Raw genomic sequence first — 15,204 nt, 5'->3', positions numbered from 1 at the left:
AAGACAAAAACAGAGAATAAAATATGTTTAAAAACTTTTAATTTAAAATGAACATTTGCGAAGAGCGTCTTGGGCTGTAAGTGAAAATGGAGAACAAGCCGAATAATCCTTCCAGGTGATAAAAGTCAACAAAGCAACAATTTGCGTTATACGATCTGTCAACATTAGGCGTAATAAGCTTAGGCTGGCTTGCTTGCTCCCCAAACATGCCGCGGTACGTGGCCATCGACCTCGCACGTGGTGCCAGTTGCTGCCAGTTTCGATGCACTGGACCGAGAGTGTGGTCCGTTCGTTGCTTTCTGCACATCAGCACCTTCCATAAGCTTTCGCGGCCGCATTACAGCACCGTGCACCAAAGAGAACATCGCCGACCAACTCATATTCGCCCTGCAGTCATGCTCCAATGAATGCCGGGGTGGTGGTGGTGGAGTTTCTTGCTGTTTTTTGTTTTCATTCGCGTCCAGAAACCAGTTCTCACTGCTGGCAGTTCTCTGTTTGCGATTCTATTCCTATCGTACTCATGGCGGCTTGAACCGGCCGACGACTGCAGAAGATGTGCCCGCAGCAGCAAGCCGGTTTCTCATCTCGAACCACAATTTTATTCTACTGCTTTTTGCTTCGCCATTGCTAGCTTTATATAAATAGCATTGCACGCGAAACATGAATGGAAGCAGCCAGCAAGATCCACCATAGCGAACGGGTCCCGCTCTGAAGCCGGTGGATAAGGGACTTCCCTTCATTTGTGTTGTTGTCTCTCCACGTGGACAACGGGCACGGAAGTGGAGAAGAGATGCGCCAACGTCGGGTTCTGTTCAATCATTCGAAACAAAAGCCGGCTTCGGATTTTGTGCCACTAAACCGTTATGAAGAGGTTGTAAAGCGGAAGTACTTTACCACTGCATGTGGACTGCACGTGGAGGGACAGAGGGCAAAGTGGTTTTGCAAATGAAAAGTCTCCTAGCCGTGTGGGACACCACCTGTCGTCTAGACATGACAGATTGATTTTGTTTGTGTGATCTGGAGGGAAGCCCGTTTGTGGAAGAGGAGACGGGTTCTATTCTGTTTGGTCTTGTTTGGTCTGGGAAGATCTATAAATATGGGCTTAAGAAGAGGATCTTCAAGGAGTTTCCCAACAATATCAACCAGTGCCATAATAATTAATCTAATAAATACACCCAAAAACAGTGTCCACAATTGAGCTGTCAAAGCTAGTTTATTAAACTCCACTGTCAGATTCAAAATGATTAATGGAAGATTAATGAACTAGAGATGGTAAGCATCGAATTTTAAATCCATGTTAAGGAAGGATTAATCGTTCTGGAGATAGATACAACTTTCGTGTTCCGAAAAAAAAACAGGTAATATTCTCAATAAATGTGCTAGCGATTTATGTCTCCGTATCATATCTAAACGATGAATGGTACACCTTCGTTCCGGGACCTCCTATATAAGGAAAGATGAAGAAATACACTAACGAGAGTCTCATTAATCCGTATATTGTATCGTTTGCGGCAAGAAACGCAGCAAGAGAACAAAGGACCATTTAATAACCATTCGATATGCCGTCCAGTTAATCAAGAGAGAGAGAGAAAGAGACCCCGTCGGACCATTTATCTGTGCGCCGATCCTTTGTCGGAACCACCGTTTCTTGAGGGCCGCAACCGGCACCACTGGGTCAAAGACAAGATAAAATTATCAACCGAGAGCAACGCTTTGTTTTGGCTGTACTGATTTCTGGGCACAGCTGACTGACCTCAATCCCGCGCACCGAAACGCGTGGAACCCCGAGATTCGGCCCTCTCGGCGTCCGTGACATGCGACCTGATTGCTTGCAGCCGAATGACGAAACGCGTTTGTAAGGGCCGCCGAAAAAACTCAAGACGTCGAAGCTGCTTCGAGGAGAGTTCCAGAGGAAACGGGGCAAAAGATAAACCGCTAACTCCCCCCCTCCCCGGCATTCGTTTCAGGGTGGCGGGCTTTTGTTCTTCCTTTACGGACCCGGCCGGGTGCGAGAAGGCGCGTGCTCACCGATAAACAAGACACGAACAACGGCGTCCGCTTTGTGCGTCTGACGGACAGGCTGTACAACAACACCACGGCTCAATATCAACCGAACCACAGTGAACGGGACGGTGGTCGGCTTGTACTTGGCCACTGGAATGGACGCGAAAAACGAAAGCGTGATTGATACAGCGTCTGTGAAGTCCGTCGTCCGTCCCCCCCGTTTTAGTGCTGCAACGAGAGAGGAGTGTTTTCGGTGACGTGAGTTGTGTTTCAATTTTGGCGCAAAAAGCCACCAACTGCTGCTGCTGCGGCGGGGACGGCCATTGGATAGGGGTTGGGCTTTTCGAGCAGGTTCTGTTGGGGACCAACCTTGATCTTGGGCTGTGCGACCAGGCGTTTTTTTCCTTTCAACAGAATTAAAATACAACCGGCCCCCGGAGCCTTCCTCCGAACGGTAGCGGAGAACACAACGCCGAGGCGAACACATTACATTTGACTGGCGTTTCGATTGAAACGCATTGAAGGTGCAACGTCTGAAGGAAGCCCCTACATTGTGGCCCCAATGTTGGTTAGCCCAACCCCGCGGTCGCATATATCACTCAGCAGGATCGCTACATGAGCCAGCGCGACATGACAACCGTGCGCGCATGAAGCTTTTGCTAATAATGCCCTGTCAGCGTGCTCGGGGATCGCGTAACATTCACCGATACATTTAAACACAAAAAGGGGCAAATAGGTAGCATTCGCGATTGCTTTCTTCACACCATGAAACGACTCTGGGTGCTCTGGAACACCGTGCGAAGCGAATATTATCCCTGCGTCGACGGTAATTCATTGCCGCGACCCGACCCAACCCGACCCGACCCGGCAGTGTGTCAATTGCTTGTGGAGGGCGAGAATTAGATAACTGCTGGCGTATGCCCCCGTGTCCACCGAGCGGACAGCGAAACGTGTCAATCACGGTAACTCACTGCAGCTGGACGGTAATTTATGGTCCTGAGCACCCCCATTCCGCAGGGAGCAGAAACTCCGCCACAACACATGTAATGTTGTCGGGTGCGGAACCGCTCGCGCTTTTCTGCTTTTTTCGTTAGCCGGATTGCAGATAAGAATCTCCGCTGTGTTCTGACCATCTAAGCGGTTCCAAGATGTTGCAAAAATCTAGAGTTCGACGAATGTTTTGGAGGTTCACTTCGACCACAGAGACCGGTCAGATTCAGACAGCTGCACAGAGTCTGCTGATAGGCGCCCGTGACAGCCACACCACCCGTTGCTATCGGGGTCGGGAATTAATTGGCCGGTAATCAGCATGGGGGTGCAATGCATATGACACCCGCGTTGCCTGCGCCGGAGCCGATTGCGCGATTAGATTCAATTACGTGACATAAATTGATACAAACTGTTCCATAAACAGTCACCGGCGGGCCAACCGCGCCCCGACCGGGCACGGGTGCTCCAAGTTGGGTCAACTTTAGGAAACCCAAGCCCCGGGAAGTCTCCGGTGGCCAGCGGCATGATAAACGAGGTACACAACTCTGCCTGCCGACGAGACGAAAGAAATATGGGCCCATGGACGAAATGTGACTGTTCTGGCGAAAGGTGCTGACACCTGGAGCGACATGCCCGGCTCGAGAAGCATAATTTAGAACGTAAAATATTCGGTTCGTTTCGGTCAAATGAGATACCAGCGCACACACACAGCGGGAGTTGCTTTATGAAAGGAACGCACGCATGCAAACGTGTGAGCGAGCTTTCGATGTTGCAAACTTTAGGCACACAACCGCGCGCCACTAAATGTGGTGGAAAACGGTCAGTAACACCAGCGATGCTGGACGTGATAGCGTTTTTAACCTTCGTTTGATGGTTCGTTTAACATTGAATTGCAATCAATCAAGCGCATTCGTAATAATAATTGTGAAGGGCACTGCTCATTGAAGATCGCTAATTTCCCTTTGATGTAACGTCAACGAACGAGATTGATCGAGCTTTCAGCGAATATTAGATGCGCTCCATCGAATCTCATAAATCACACACGTTGTCTTGCATATCACATAGAGATTGCAAAGCGATATGGTTCGATGCAGTGGCTGGCAAGTTATGGAAAGGCTCCCACGGTAACTCCCTTACCAGTAGTAAGTATCTTTAGCTTACAGAGACCTTTAGGGGTTTACACTAGAAGTTTCGAATACTTCAAGTATATTAAATCTTCAACAAAAGACCTTACAGGTATACAAGTTCTACATTAGTAGTATTACTAATATGGATCACAATGGTCCCTATCGCGAACGAAATTAACTACTAGTCTATAAAAATATCAACCCTTATAATGACAGTTATGGCGGATTGGTATCGCAACGCAGCAAACTTGTCAACCCTTAAAACGGTGAAGGCAACTGTCATGACTACCATACAAATCGTGGGGAAAAAATCGAGTAGTCTTTAAAAAAGTCTTTAATTTGTATCGCGAACGAGCTAAACTAAATATATCAACCCATATATTTACCTACTGCCTCGATGCAGTAGTTATACGGTATCAACCCCGTTTTATGTTAAGATTTAAGAGCTTACTTCACGGGAAATGTAATGTAATGTAATGGGAAATGTATTGTTGAAAAGGAAACGTACAAACTTATAAAAAAAATTAAAAATTTTCATTAATTTAAATTTTTTATTCTGGTAAAACGGACTTCCGTTTTATTTCTTCTTATCTTTTGTCTGCTTTTCTTTGCTAATCTCTTTCCTTTTCAAAACTAACCGTATTCTGTTAGGCCGTCTCCACATGAGCGGTGCCGCGGAAAACGCGGATAACTTTCGTTGCCAATACAGAACATCTGCTCGGCCCGGTTCATCTCGGTCCGTGGCGGTTCTCAAATCTTCCGTGGCTGCTGTTCCGCAGAGTTGTCCATCTTAAACCACGCCGCGTTTTTCGCGGTACTGCCGCGACCGCCGTCCATGTGGAGTCGGAATTACCTTGATTTAACCACGTCCAAATGAAAAACATATTACACTAACATTCACGAATAACTTATTTCTCTAGAATAAATGACGATTAGAACCGGACCGCCTGCATACGGGAAAAGTCACTTTAGAAAAAATAAAATAGAAGAACTAGCCTAGTCGTGAAATGGGAAAGGTGAAAGGAATGTGCTGCAAGTTGCTGCATCACGCAAAACACTTCTTCGTTAGCCGACGATATGAAGAAAAACCATACATTTTGACAAATAGCAAAACTACTAGATCTGTATTCATAATGGTTGGTATGATTTTATAGACTGGTAGGGGAAAAACGTTCGCGATACCATTTCTAGTAGATAAATATAATGGTGGATAAAACCAAGCAGGTGGATAAATTTTAACAACTTGGTTCGCGATAGCTACCAATATCTTCATGAGAGATTTGCAACTACTGGCAGATATCTTCTACGCTGTTAGATCACCACGATGCTCGTTAAGAGTTGTTATTGTGCTTAGTGAATCTTTTGAAAAGAGTCACTTATATCTATTCTTAAAAGATTCATAAATCCTCAGAGGAGAGGCTACTCTAGCTTCTTGCTTCGACCATTTTTGGCAACTGACAACCAGACGAGCTCTTTGAAGATCATAAATCTTGGATGATTCATGAATCTTTGTTATCGTGCTTAATGAGTCTTTTGAAAAGAGTCATTCAAATCAGAAGTCTACTCTCAAAATATTCATGACCCTTCAGAGCAGTGGCGAGTCCGAGTAGCTTCTTGGTACGACCATTTTTGGCTCTTTGCTCTTTGAAGATCATAAATCTCTGAAAGAGAATTTCAAATTCATTCATTTAGCTCCAAAGATTCATGAATCTGACTCAGACTCACCCAACACTAGTTAAGAGTACTGAGGTAGACCTGATCTCTAGATCTATTGTTTGGTTTATTCCAACTTGTAAAGATATTCTTCTACTACTGCAGTAATTCTTCATATGAAAAATACCATAATCGATTCTCAAATATCTGTACTTGGTAAGTTTTTTTTTCCATATTCCCTTTTTTCAGTTTGCCAACCCCTGGTGTAACTGTAATCGCAATCGTACTACGCTTATCAAAGTCATAAATAAGGAATCTGATCAAACTGTCCGCATCCGACGACTGGGTGGTAGTAATTATTATCTATGCCGCAATCCTACAACAGTCGATTAGCGTTTGCATGGCTCTATGCTCTATTCCACATCTCTGGGGAGCGACGGTGTTAATACATTGTAGCGCACATAATATGCACTCTCCCGATGGCATGGAGGCGTTAAAGAGGCAGAACGTTCATCGCGCACATTTCTTCCAGTGAAGCAGAATAAATTAAAGCAAATTGCATTCGCTCGCATCGGCTGCATACAATTGCAGAATCACTAAACAAAAACTACACACACGCGCGCGCGCCAGTTCCGCATCACGCGAGGGCAGTCTTAGAATGGCGATCGCTGTACGATCGCTTGTTATCTTGCAGCCTTGTGTTGTTATGCTTGCTGCTCCGACGGACGGTTCTACAGCTGACAACCGGTTCGGGCAGATGGTGTGTCTCGCTGCGATTATGCGTCTCTCTCTCGGCAGGCGCGTGTTTCCTGAGGCACAGAACCGATCGGTAGAAGCATGTTTCGGATACAACATACTCAAAATCCCTCTAATGGAATGACGGAAGAGAATATGTGAGGCCCCGAGGGTCGATTGTGTTGTTGGGTTGTTGATCGAAAAGACCTTTACCCGCCGTCATTTAGCATCTTGATGAACCTGTTTGTTCTACGTCGGAGTGGAAAAAGTTCATCATGACCTTGGATGGGAACCAACCGGGGACTTCAAGTACAATGATTTGAGTGGTGCTTTCCATGCAATCGTAAATATCCATAACCATCTACTGAAAGGCTCCCCCGTACAATGTTGTCTACTTCCGGCTGTGCCCTGAAACGGGGGCTACATTCCTTCACTCTATCCTTTCGTGTGCAGGCTTTCGATGACTAATCGACACCACAGCCACAGAGTTCCGTGCTCGAAATGGCAAGCCCCTTTCGCAGTTATCCTTTCACCGCTGGGAAGCCTTTTTATACCAGTTTCAGAACAATGGCGTGAGAATGAACGCGCTCGTCTGGTTTAGTGTCATAAATTACAATGTAAAGCATACCATTTGAAATTGAAGTGAAATAAAATCTGAAATAGTTGGAATTGTCCATCAAAACACCAAGGATCTCAGAGCTCAATATTTCATGTTGGATGTGCGAAAGAAACCCGATCATATAGCGTCCAGTTCCATCGAGAGAATATGTTTACCATATGGAGAAAATGTTATTTGCAGCTCTCAACCCCTGTTTGTATGACACCATTAACCCCCAACCACACATGGAAGCGATTGTCCCCACGGTTGTTGAAAAGTTCCCCACTATGACGCCACCAATCGAAACCACCGCTTCTCATTCGCACAACATACGAGCTGGAAAGTCAATTTCGTGTGATCTTATTTGTACCATCAACTGCACACTCTCCCCAATTCCACATCATATAGGCAAACTCGCACGAAGATGGGCACCGACGTCTAGTTCCGCACATTTTTCAACAAACGACCCTGTTTCCCATGTTTACTCAGCACGCTTTGCGCGCGAATGCGATGAGCCAGCAGCATTGGATGTACCTTGCGCGGTTTCTGTCTTTCCAGACAATTACGCGACCACCACTGGAGGGTTGGTTGGCTGAGGTGTCACACACAATTTACGTAAGAAAGATTTGTCCTGCATATTGTCACCGTGTAGTTCCGGGACATGGTTTGTCTCGTGGTCTGTTCGGGGTGGCAATGTGTTTGACATTCACAGAGGCTTCGGTTTAGGCTTCACGTGGTATGCGTACGGTGGTTTCTGGCCAAACGAGCGGCCCAGTGCTGAAGGTGTTCGATATTTAGGCCACCTGGAGGCAAGTGTGGCGGCGTCACGAAACTCTTGATGAATTGTTTCGATGAGCCGTTGATTTTTAAATTAAGCAATTTTTACCTTTCGACGGTAGCAACCCATCGCCGGTATGTTAATTAGTCCCAAGGGGGTGAATCACTGTACACCGACATGGACGTGGCATCGCTAATTGATTGCACAGTGTGTAATGAAAGAGGAAACAACACTTAGCGGCGTACTGGTTGCTATGATTAGATAGTGGAAATGTGAAACTTTAAAACCGTGGACCTCATCAGCTCATCATCACTGAACGAACCTCAACGAAAGTTGGAGTAGGCTGGGGAGTTCTAGAACGATCAGTGTTGCAATTTCGGTACTGTTTTTTCTGTTTCAAACCTTTCATTTACTTAGAATTGATGTAAAAGAGGTTTAAAAGTTATGCATCTTAAGTTTGTAACGCACCTCAGATAACTCATGAGTATCCTCCAGCTTATCATCATTCATGCTTTGATGAGTAAGTACTGTATTTGGTTTAGTTAAGTTTTAAGACTGATTAAGACTGATTAAGACTGAAGTGATGTGATGTTGATGTTGAGTGATGTTTCCATTATGAATAAGACTTCTGTATGGGCAGTGTGGAATTGTTGGAATTGGAAGAGACCTCATATGCAGTAAAACAGCTCTGTTTGTATCCGACATATCTTATCTATTTTATATGACTTTTGGATGATTGTTGGGCCTTGCCTAATGGCTGGATAAATGTACTTTCCATTGCTCTTATATCTTCACAGTCATTCGTTCCTTTTAAATTTTAAGTTAGATCCGGCATCCTTTCTCTATAAAGGGACCATTAGGCTGTGTAGCGTTGTGCCCTCAAAGAAACAAACTGAATATCAATAAAACATTGGACAAACAGCCAATCTGTACGCCGACACCGATCCCATTCCAATTAGGGACAAATTTTAGCATACTTCATAAATCACTGCGCGAGACGGTGTGTGTGCGCGCGCCTTAACGATCGCCCGGCCACGGCAAAAAAATAAATAAAATACAACCGATCCGGACACAGTAGTTTTGTGCATCATATAAAGACCGGCGGCCACGGAGTGCCACACAATTCTAGCCACCGTACGGGCGTGGTCGGCACTACAGCAAACGCGAAAGAATCGAAACCCGGTGAAGGGTGCTGCCGAGAGCACAAAATTTTGACTCGACTCGAAAGTAATTAAAACTGTTTCTCGTCTCGAAGTGTCTACCGCGAAACCTTCCTACGTTTCCCAGTTCTTTCATATAATTCTTACAACCTTTCAGCCCTTGGCCAACACCGGACACCTTCGCATGGGCAGGGACCGGTGTGTAATGCTGCTGATAAAACGCTGCACCAGTCTCGCGGAATGCATCGATTGGCTTCCATTTGGACAACGGCAGCGGGGCCAATGGGAGCTGCAAAGCTGAGAAATCTGACAACTTCTTATCTGGTTACAACTCCCACAACGCAGCGCGGCCCACAAACAATTCGAATGCAACCGGTCTCGATTGATTACGGGAAGTCGCGAGACGGCCGGTCCGGGGCGCGACAAGGAATTGGGTAGAATGGTTTTGCTCGGGCGCAATTAACGCCACAGTTTATCGTTAAATCGTGTTTAACCGGCTTTCGGTTCGGCTCAAACTCAGAAGCAACGTGTCGCTTGAGTATGGCTGGGAATTCGGAGAGTTGCAGAGTGCGTTTTGAAGAGAACAGTTTAATATTTCAATTATTAACCCTGCTCCCAATGATAACCGGCAGCGACTGGTTGCTGCTGCTGCTGCTGCTGGGTGCTATAATTTACGGCTTTATTATTGACCAGCTATCGACAGTTGACGCCTGGACACAGTCCGGTTAAATCTCACCACCTCGCACGTATTGTTACTGTGGTGTGAGGGAGTTTTGTCGCTTTAAACGAAGTGCTCCTTAAGCACCAATTAATTATGCCATAAATTTGCCCCTATCACGTGGGCCTGCCCAACTAGACGGTTGGTCTGTCGATTTTGTGGTCCTCCGGCGACTCCGACAACGGAAGTTGTTCGTTGCGATCGTTCAGCGGAGAAATGGTTCGATCACGATCACGGCCTCATCATGGCCCACATGTGGTGGCCTCTGTTTACCTTTAGGGGTGGCATAATATCGTTAGTCCTGCCAGCGGTTCTCAGTGTTCGGATTTAAGGCTCGATCGTGGATGCTGGGACAACTGGGTGAAAACAACACCCTTGGTGCAGAAGAAGGCAAAAAAAACATTTAGACACGGCGGTGCAACATTGTAGCGCAACACGCAGAGGTCACAGCAGAACAACACACACACGTGGCCAGCACCCAGCTGGTGATGGTGAACATAAAAATGTACATTTGTTAGGAAATGCACCATAAACCCCCTCGGGTACGGTCAACTCGGGGATCGGGTAGCGTACTTGAAGTAAAAAAAAAACATCAGGTAAACTCCTTACACGGGATGTTGGCACTCCATCGGCGGCCACTTGCTTTGTCCACGCTGTAGAGGGCTCCGGCGCTGTACGTACGCCGCCTGTCAATCCTATAAATCATGGCTGAACAATTGTTCCCAGATGCGATGGAATGTTCACCGTCGCTAGCCACGATATGATAGAGGCCTTATACTTTTACAAACCCTCCCCGCGTCTCACCCAACATGTCACATTGTAGCACACCGAACAGCGGCCTGGTGGTCCAACCAATAAAAGCGGGGAACTTATTGGCACGGCATATAAATTCTTTAGCGAGTGCTAAAGTAAAAACACGGCCGACAAAATATATGCCAATTATAACCTCAGACCGATCAAAACGTCGGCAGTAGCAGCAACAATTGCCATTATCGTTAGAGCTGTTGGGACCGTTTGCTATCTTCCCGATTGGGTCGCGTGCTGCGGCACAGAATGAGTTATGGTACAGGCGAGCATTATTGTTATTTATATTGTCGCTTATGTAGTAAGTGATAACGCTTCCTAACGTGTCCTTGCTCAATGGGTGTACGTTCATTCACGGCAGGGTTTAGGGTCAAAGCACCAGCGATAGTTGGCCATTGATTGAAGAGTCTTTCAGTTGCCGTAGTTGTTGTATTTCTCTTATCATGTGAAATGTAAAAAGAGTTTAGAAATCTGTCTGCTGATAGTATCGAGCAAATACTTCACATAATCTACTGGATCAAAAAGGTACTGGAGTGTGTGTGTGTGTGTGAGTCAACCGCATGGGATATTCCGCACCCTGGGCATCATATTAATTTATCGGTGGTTTCGGTAAATAACCCTCATCTCAGTAATATACTCTTTTTTATATGGGAAGCAAATAACATTGTCTTTATTTGTTTATGATTTTCTCATATTTTATGTAATTTATGATGGGAATTACCACAACACATACTTCTTACATACTCCATTTGTGCACTTTATGGAGAAATATACACTCAGAAGTGCAAGAAATAGCCTAGTGTTAGCCTTTCGGAATCCAAAATAAATTAAATAATTGATTGAAATATCAGAAAAATGTCGCGGAAGATTAAAATTGAAAAAGTGAATAAATTTGATAGATTTTTACTTACAAACTACCACATTATTAGGCTTTTTTTTGCATTTACAGATTAATCGTATGAAAAAATGTATGATTAAGAGCTTCCTCAATCATTCCTTGCAGTTCCACCCTTGTTGTCCTATTGGGCACCTCCCTAGCAATAGATGACCTGCAAGGAAGAACAAAATGACCTACACGTATAACCACTGTCTGGCATGCACACGCATGCACCGTGCAGCCCCCTATTGCCACACCATCTGCCATCTGCCCTCATTTTTCATTCCATCTATCCTTATTCGTTATTATCTGTGCATATAATTTCACTGAACACATCACACCCTGCTGATTAAGAAGCAATGAATGCTTGTAATTTTATTCCTGCCTTCTCATCGGGAAATCCAAAAATCAATAGCGACCAAGCAAACAGGGAACGATATCGAATGTAAGCAATGGCACACTATTGTTTACATTCTGTCTTCCGGAGCGACATAGTCCAACAGCAACAACAACTACAAAAAAACGGATGATTAAGCCAAATTCGAGCCAAATGCAAAGGATTTAATCCACCCGCATGGTTCTTTTGTTGAAACACATGCTTTTGGTAGTGTTGGTATGGTTCAACGGTCCTATGTTTATTTGTATTCATATCACACACATATATGCGTAGGACAGTGGTTGCTTTGTTGTGTTCGCCTATTTTTCGGATCCGTTTGACAGCTGCCATGACTCGCAATCGCGTGCATGCGCACGTGCGCCCATGCCGTTGCAACGGGCACGTGTTTGTATGGGTGCGCGTGTGATGGCAGAAACACTTCCCACTGCCACAGCAAGGACCAAATTCTGCGCCGCCTTACTGGTGTGCGTGTGGTGTTGGGTGGATGAAAATAAGTTTTCCAATCACTCAGCAGGCCAAACCAGCTGCTGCAGAATGCACAACCACCAAAAGCACGACCCGTCACCATTCTGTGCGAGTGCATATGGTGTAATATGGGGGGAACGGATTTAAGAAATCCTTTCTGCTGTCTCGTGCATCTTTCGCAGACACCACCATTGGTCTGACGATGTCTGTTTGCTTATTTGTTCTCGTTGCGCTTAATTTAATGTACCGTCCGCGTTTATGGGGAGTTTCCACACTACCTCCCTCACCGTAGAGTGGCAGACATCAGCAAGAACAAGAGAGTTTTGATTGGGTTGGTGGAAACAAAAAGATGAAGTGGAGCAATCAAACATTGCTGCACATCGTTGCACTTTGCACGCAAATTTATTATTTCCGGTTGCGTGTTTATTCAGCCCACCCGAGCCTTTCGGTCAGTCAGAGCGACTTCCAACATTGGCCAGGCCTGGAGTACTTCTTATGTGCGGTACGTGTGGATTATTGGTTTGTTTTTATTACCGAGCAGTCTTCCCGCGGTTGAAGTGCAGCAGAACGATGCATATACCGGAGTGCATCCGACCAAAAAGGTTACAACAACCACTGGCTTGAAAAAGGTTGTTTCATCAACAATTGAACGCTGAAGGAAAAGGGGTTCTACAGATCGAACGGATGGATGAATGTTTTACATTGCGCTTTCGTTTGTCCACAGGTCCGGAAGTGAAGAAGCGCTACCGAATCATTTAAATACATACATTGCACCTTTTTACCGTCCCTTCTTTCCCTTTGTTTAGGACAAAAAGTGTTCAATTTTTCCCCTGAGGGTCGAGAGCATTTGTTGTGGGGGTTTGTGCCGGATGTGGCTGAAAAAGGATGTGTTTAATTTAATTTTTGATGCGTTACAGAGAGACCTCCCTCCAATTGGTGTCACACTTTCTTTTTCTGTTACATTACATCACAATTTACCACACCGGGATCATATCTGGGAGGCCTTAGAAAGGAATTCCCGATTGATTTTTGTACCAAATAGTTTTGGAAAGACTTAAAAATTATTGTCAACGACGACTATATGTAACTTTAGTTCTTCTTCTTCATGGCCCCGTAAGAGAATCTAACCAAGGTCATTGGCTGTCAATTGGCTGAAGGACTACTAGACTTATTTTACACACCACGGTAGTTGGATAGTCAAATCCTGCGTATGGGAGTTTGGTCTGGGTGGGATTTTGGACCGGGCTTGTCGTGTGACAGATCGGCGCCGCAACCGTCATGCCACCGGACCACTCTCCGGGATAACGTCAGTTGGAAGGTCTACATCTATTCACGATATCCGTGCAGTAATCCAGTATTGGAGTAGATTCATGAACCACCGGATGAATCTCCAAAACTTCAAAATGCATAAAGAAAAACTACTGGAAGGTATCATAGATCCCAAAAGACGAGATTTAGTGTCTGCTCTTTACCAAGAATTACCATCGTTCTTCGTGAAGCTAATCCACTGCAATATTTATACAGAGCTAGCAGTAAACGCTATTTGCTTCTATTACGATAACACAACCTCAAAACATGTCCAAACTTTTCGAAAAATCGTAACTTCATAATGAAGACACTCAACACCGAACGTTCGCCACTCTGCTTCTTGTGCTACCGTCATTTTTATGGTTCCGTTCCCGGTTAGGCCCCCCGAAAAATGTGGTGGAAATTAATTGATGATTATTTGTTGGCCCGTTTGCTGCTTTTTCAGCGTAGCTCTTCTAACGTTTCGGAACAGAAGAAAATGTAGCAAATGATTTGTACTTTTATATTCTCGATTCCTCTACTCGGTTTGTTCGAAGCCTTTTCTGCCATTCTGAAGAGGTCCACCTTTAGGTGCCTTTCTATAAATCTGCTCACACACACAAACTCGCTGCAGGGCGCTAGGGAAATAAATAAATCAGTAAACAGTTCCCGTCCAACAATAACAAGGCTCTCCCACAGCACTCGCCCTCCCCTTTTCCTCCCCACCCAAGGTCAATTTAATCAAATCGCGATGATATACGCCCGGATACGGTCGGTAGCACCTCCAGAACGGACACCAACCCAACCGTAACCGCTCTGGCACTGGTCGTGGTCGTGCGAACGGGGCAACGGACAACAAACAATCGCGAAAATCGCGGTTCCGATAATAATCGGTGGAAAGCCCGAAAAAACGGACCAGCCAAATTCGTCGACCCAGCCCGTTTTGTGCGTCCTTTCGAGCAACGTCGGGGATCTTACGTGAGGTCCCCACGTGAGGTGTTACGTAGGCGGGGAGGTCAACCGTGCGGGAACGAGATAACACCTGGCGTCTCGTGACGCGTTGGTGCAAAGGAGATGAAGTTCCTTTGGGGGAAAACAGGACACGAAACTCGACACGGAAAATACATTTTAGGTGTAGAAGTGTGCTCACGAGCGTTGGGTGTGTATTTTATTTTGGTTTATCTTGCATATTTAGTTTTATGTCTTTTTTGCTGTTTGCTTGTATAATATTTATCATTCGAAACCGATAGCGATGCGACGTCTTTCAGTCCTGGACATTAGATTAATTACTTATTTTATTGGGTTTGTTTTTTTACATTTTTTATACTTAAATAAAAAGAGGCGAACTAAGGAATTGCAAAAAATAGAGCTTACCTTCGAGAAACACTGGAACGGCCATGTTTGCTGTTTTTGGGACGTGTATTGTGGAGCAGGAAAATGGAAGTTAGACCCTCCTGGTGGGCAGAGTTCTATGCCTGTCGACGTCAAAATGCACTATTGTTTTTCTTTCTTTCAATGGCCACTAACGATTGTGCCGGAGAGATAGATCCCGTGCCGCTCCAACCCCAAAAAAACAACCCGGGTGATCCAGGATGTCCCGTGTGTACTGGT

Source organism: Anopheles moucheti, chromosome 2, assembly GCF_943734755.1.
Source record: "Anopheles moucheti chromosome 2, idAnoMoucSN_F20_07, whole genome shotgun sequence".
Lineage (NCBI taxonomy): Eukaryota > Metazoa > Arthropoda > Insecta > Diptera > Culicidae > Anopheles > Anopheles moucheti.
This window is presented reverse-complemented; position numbering follows the sequence as displayed.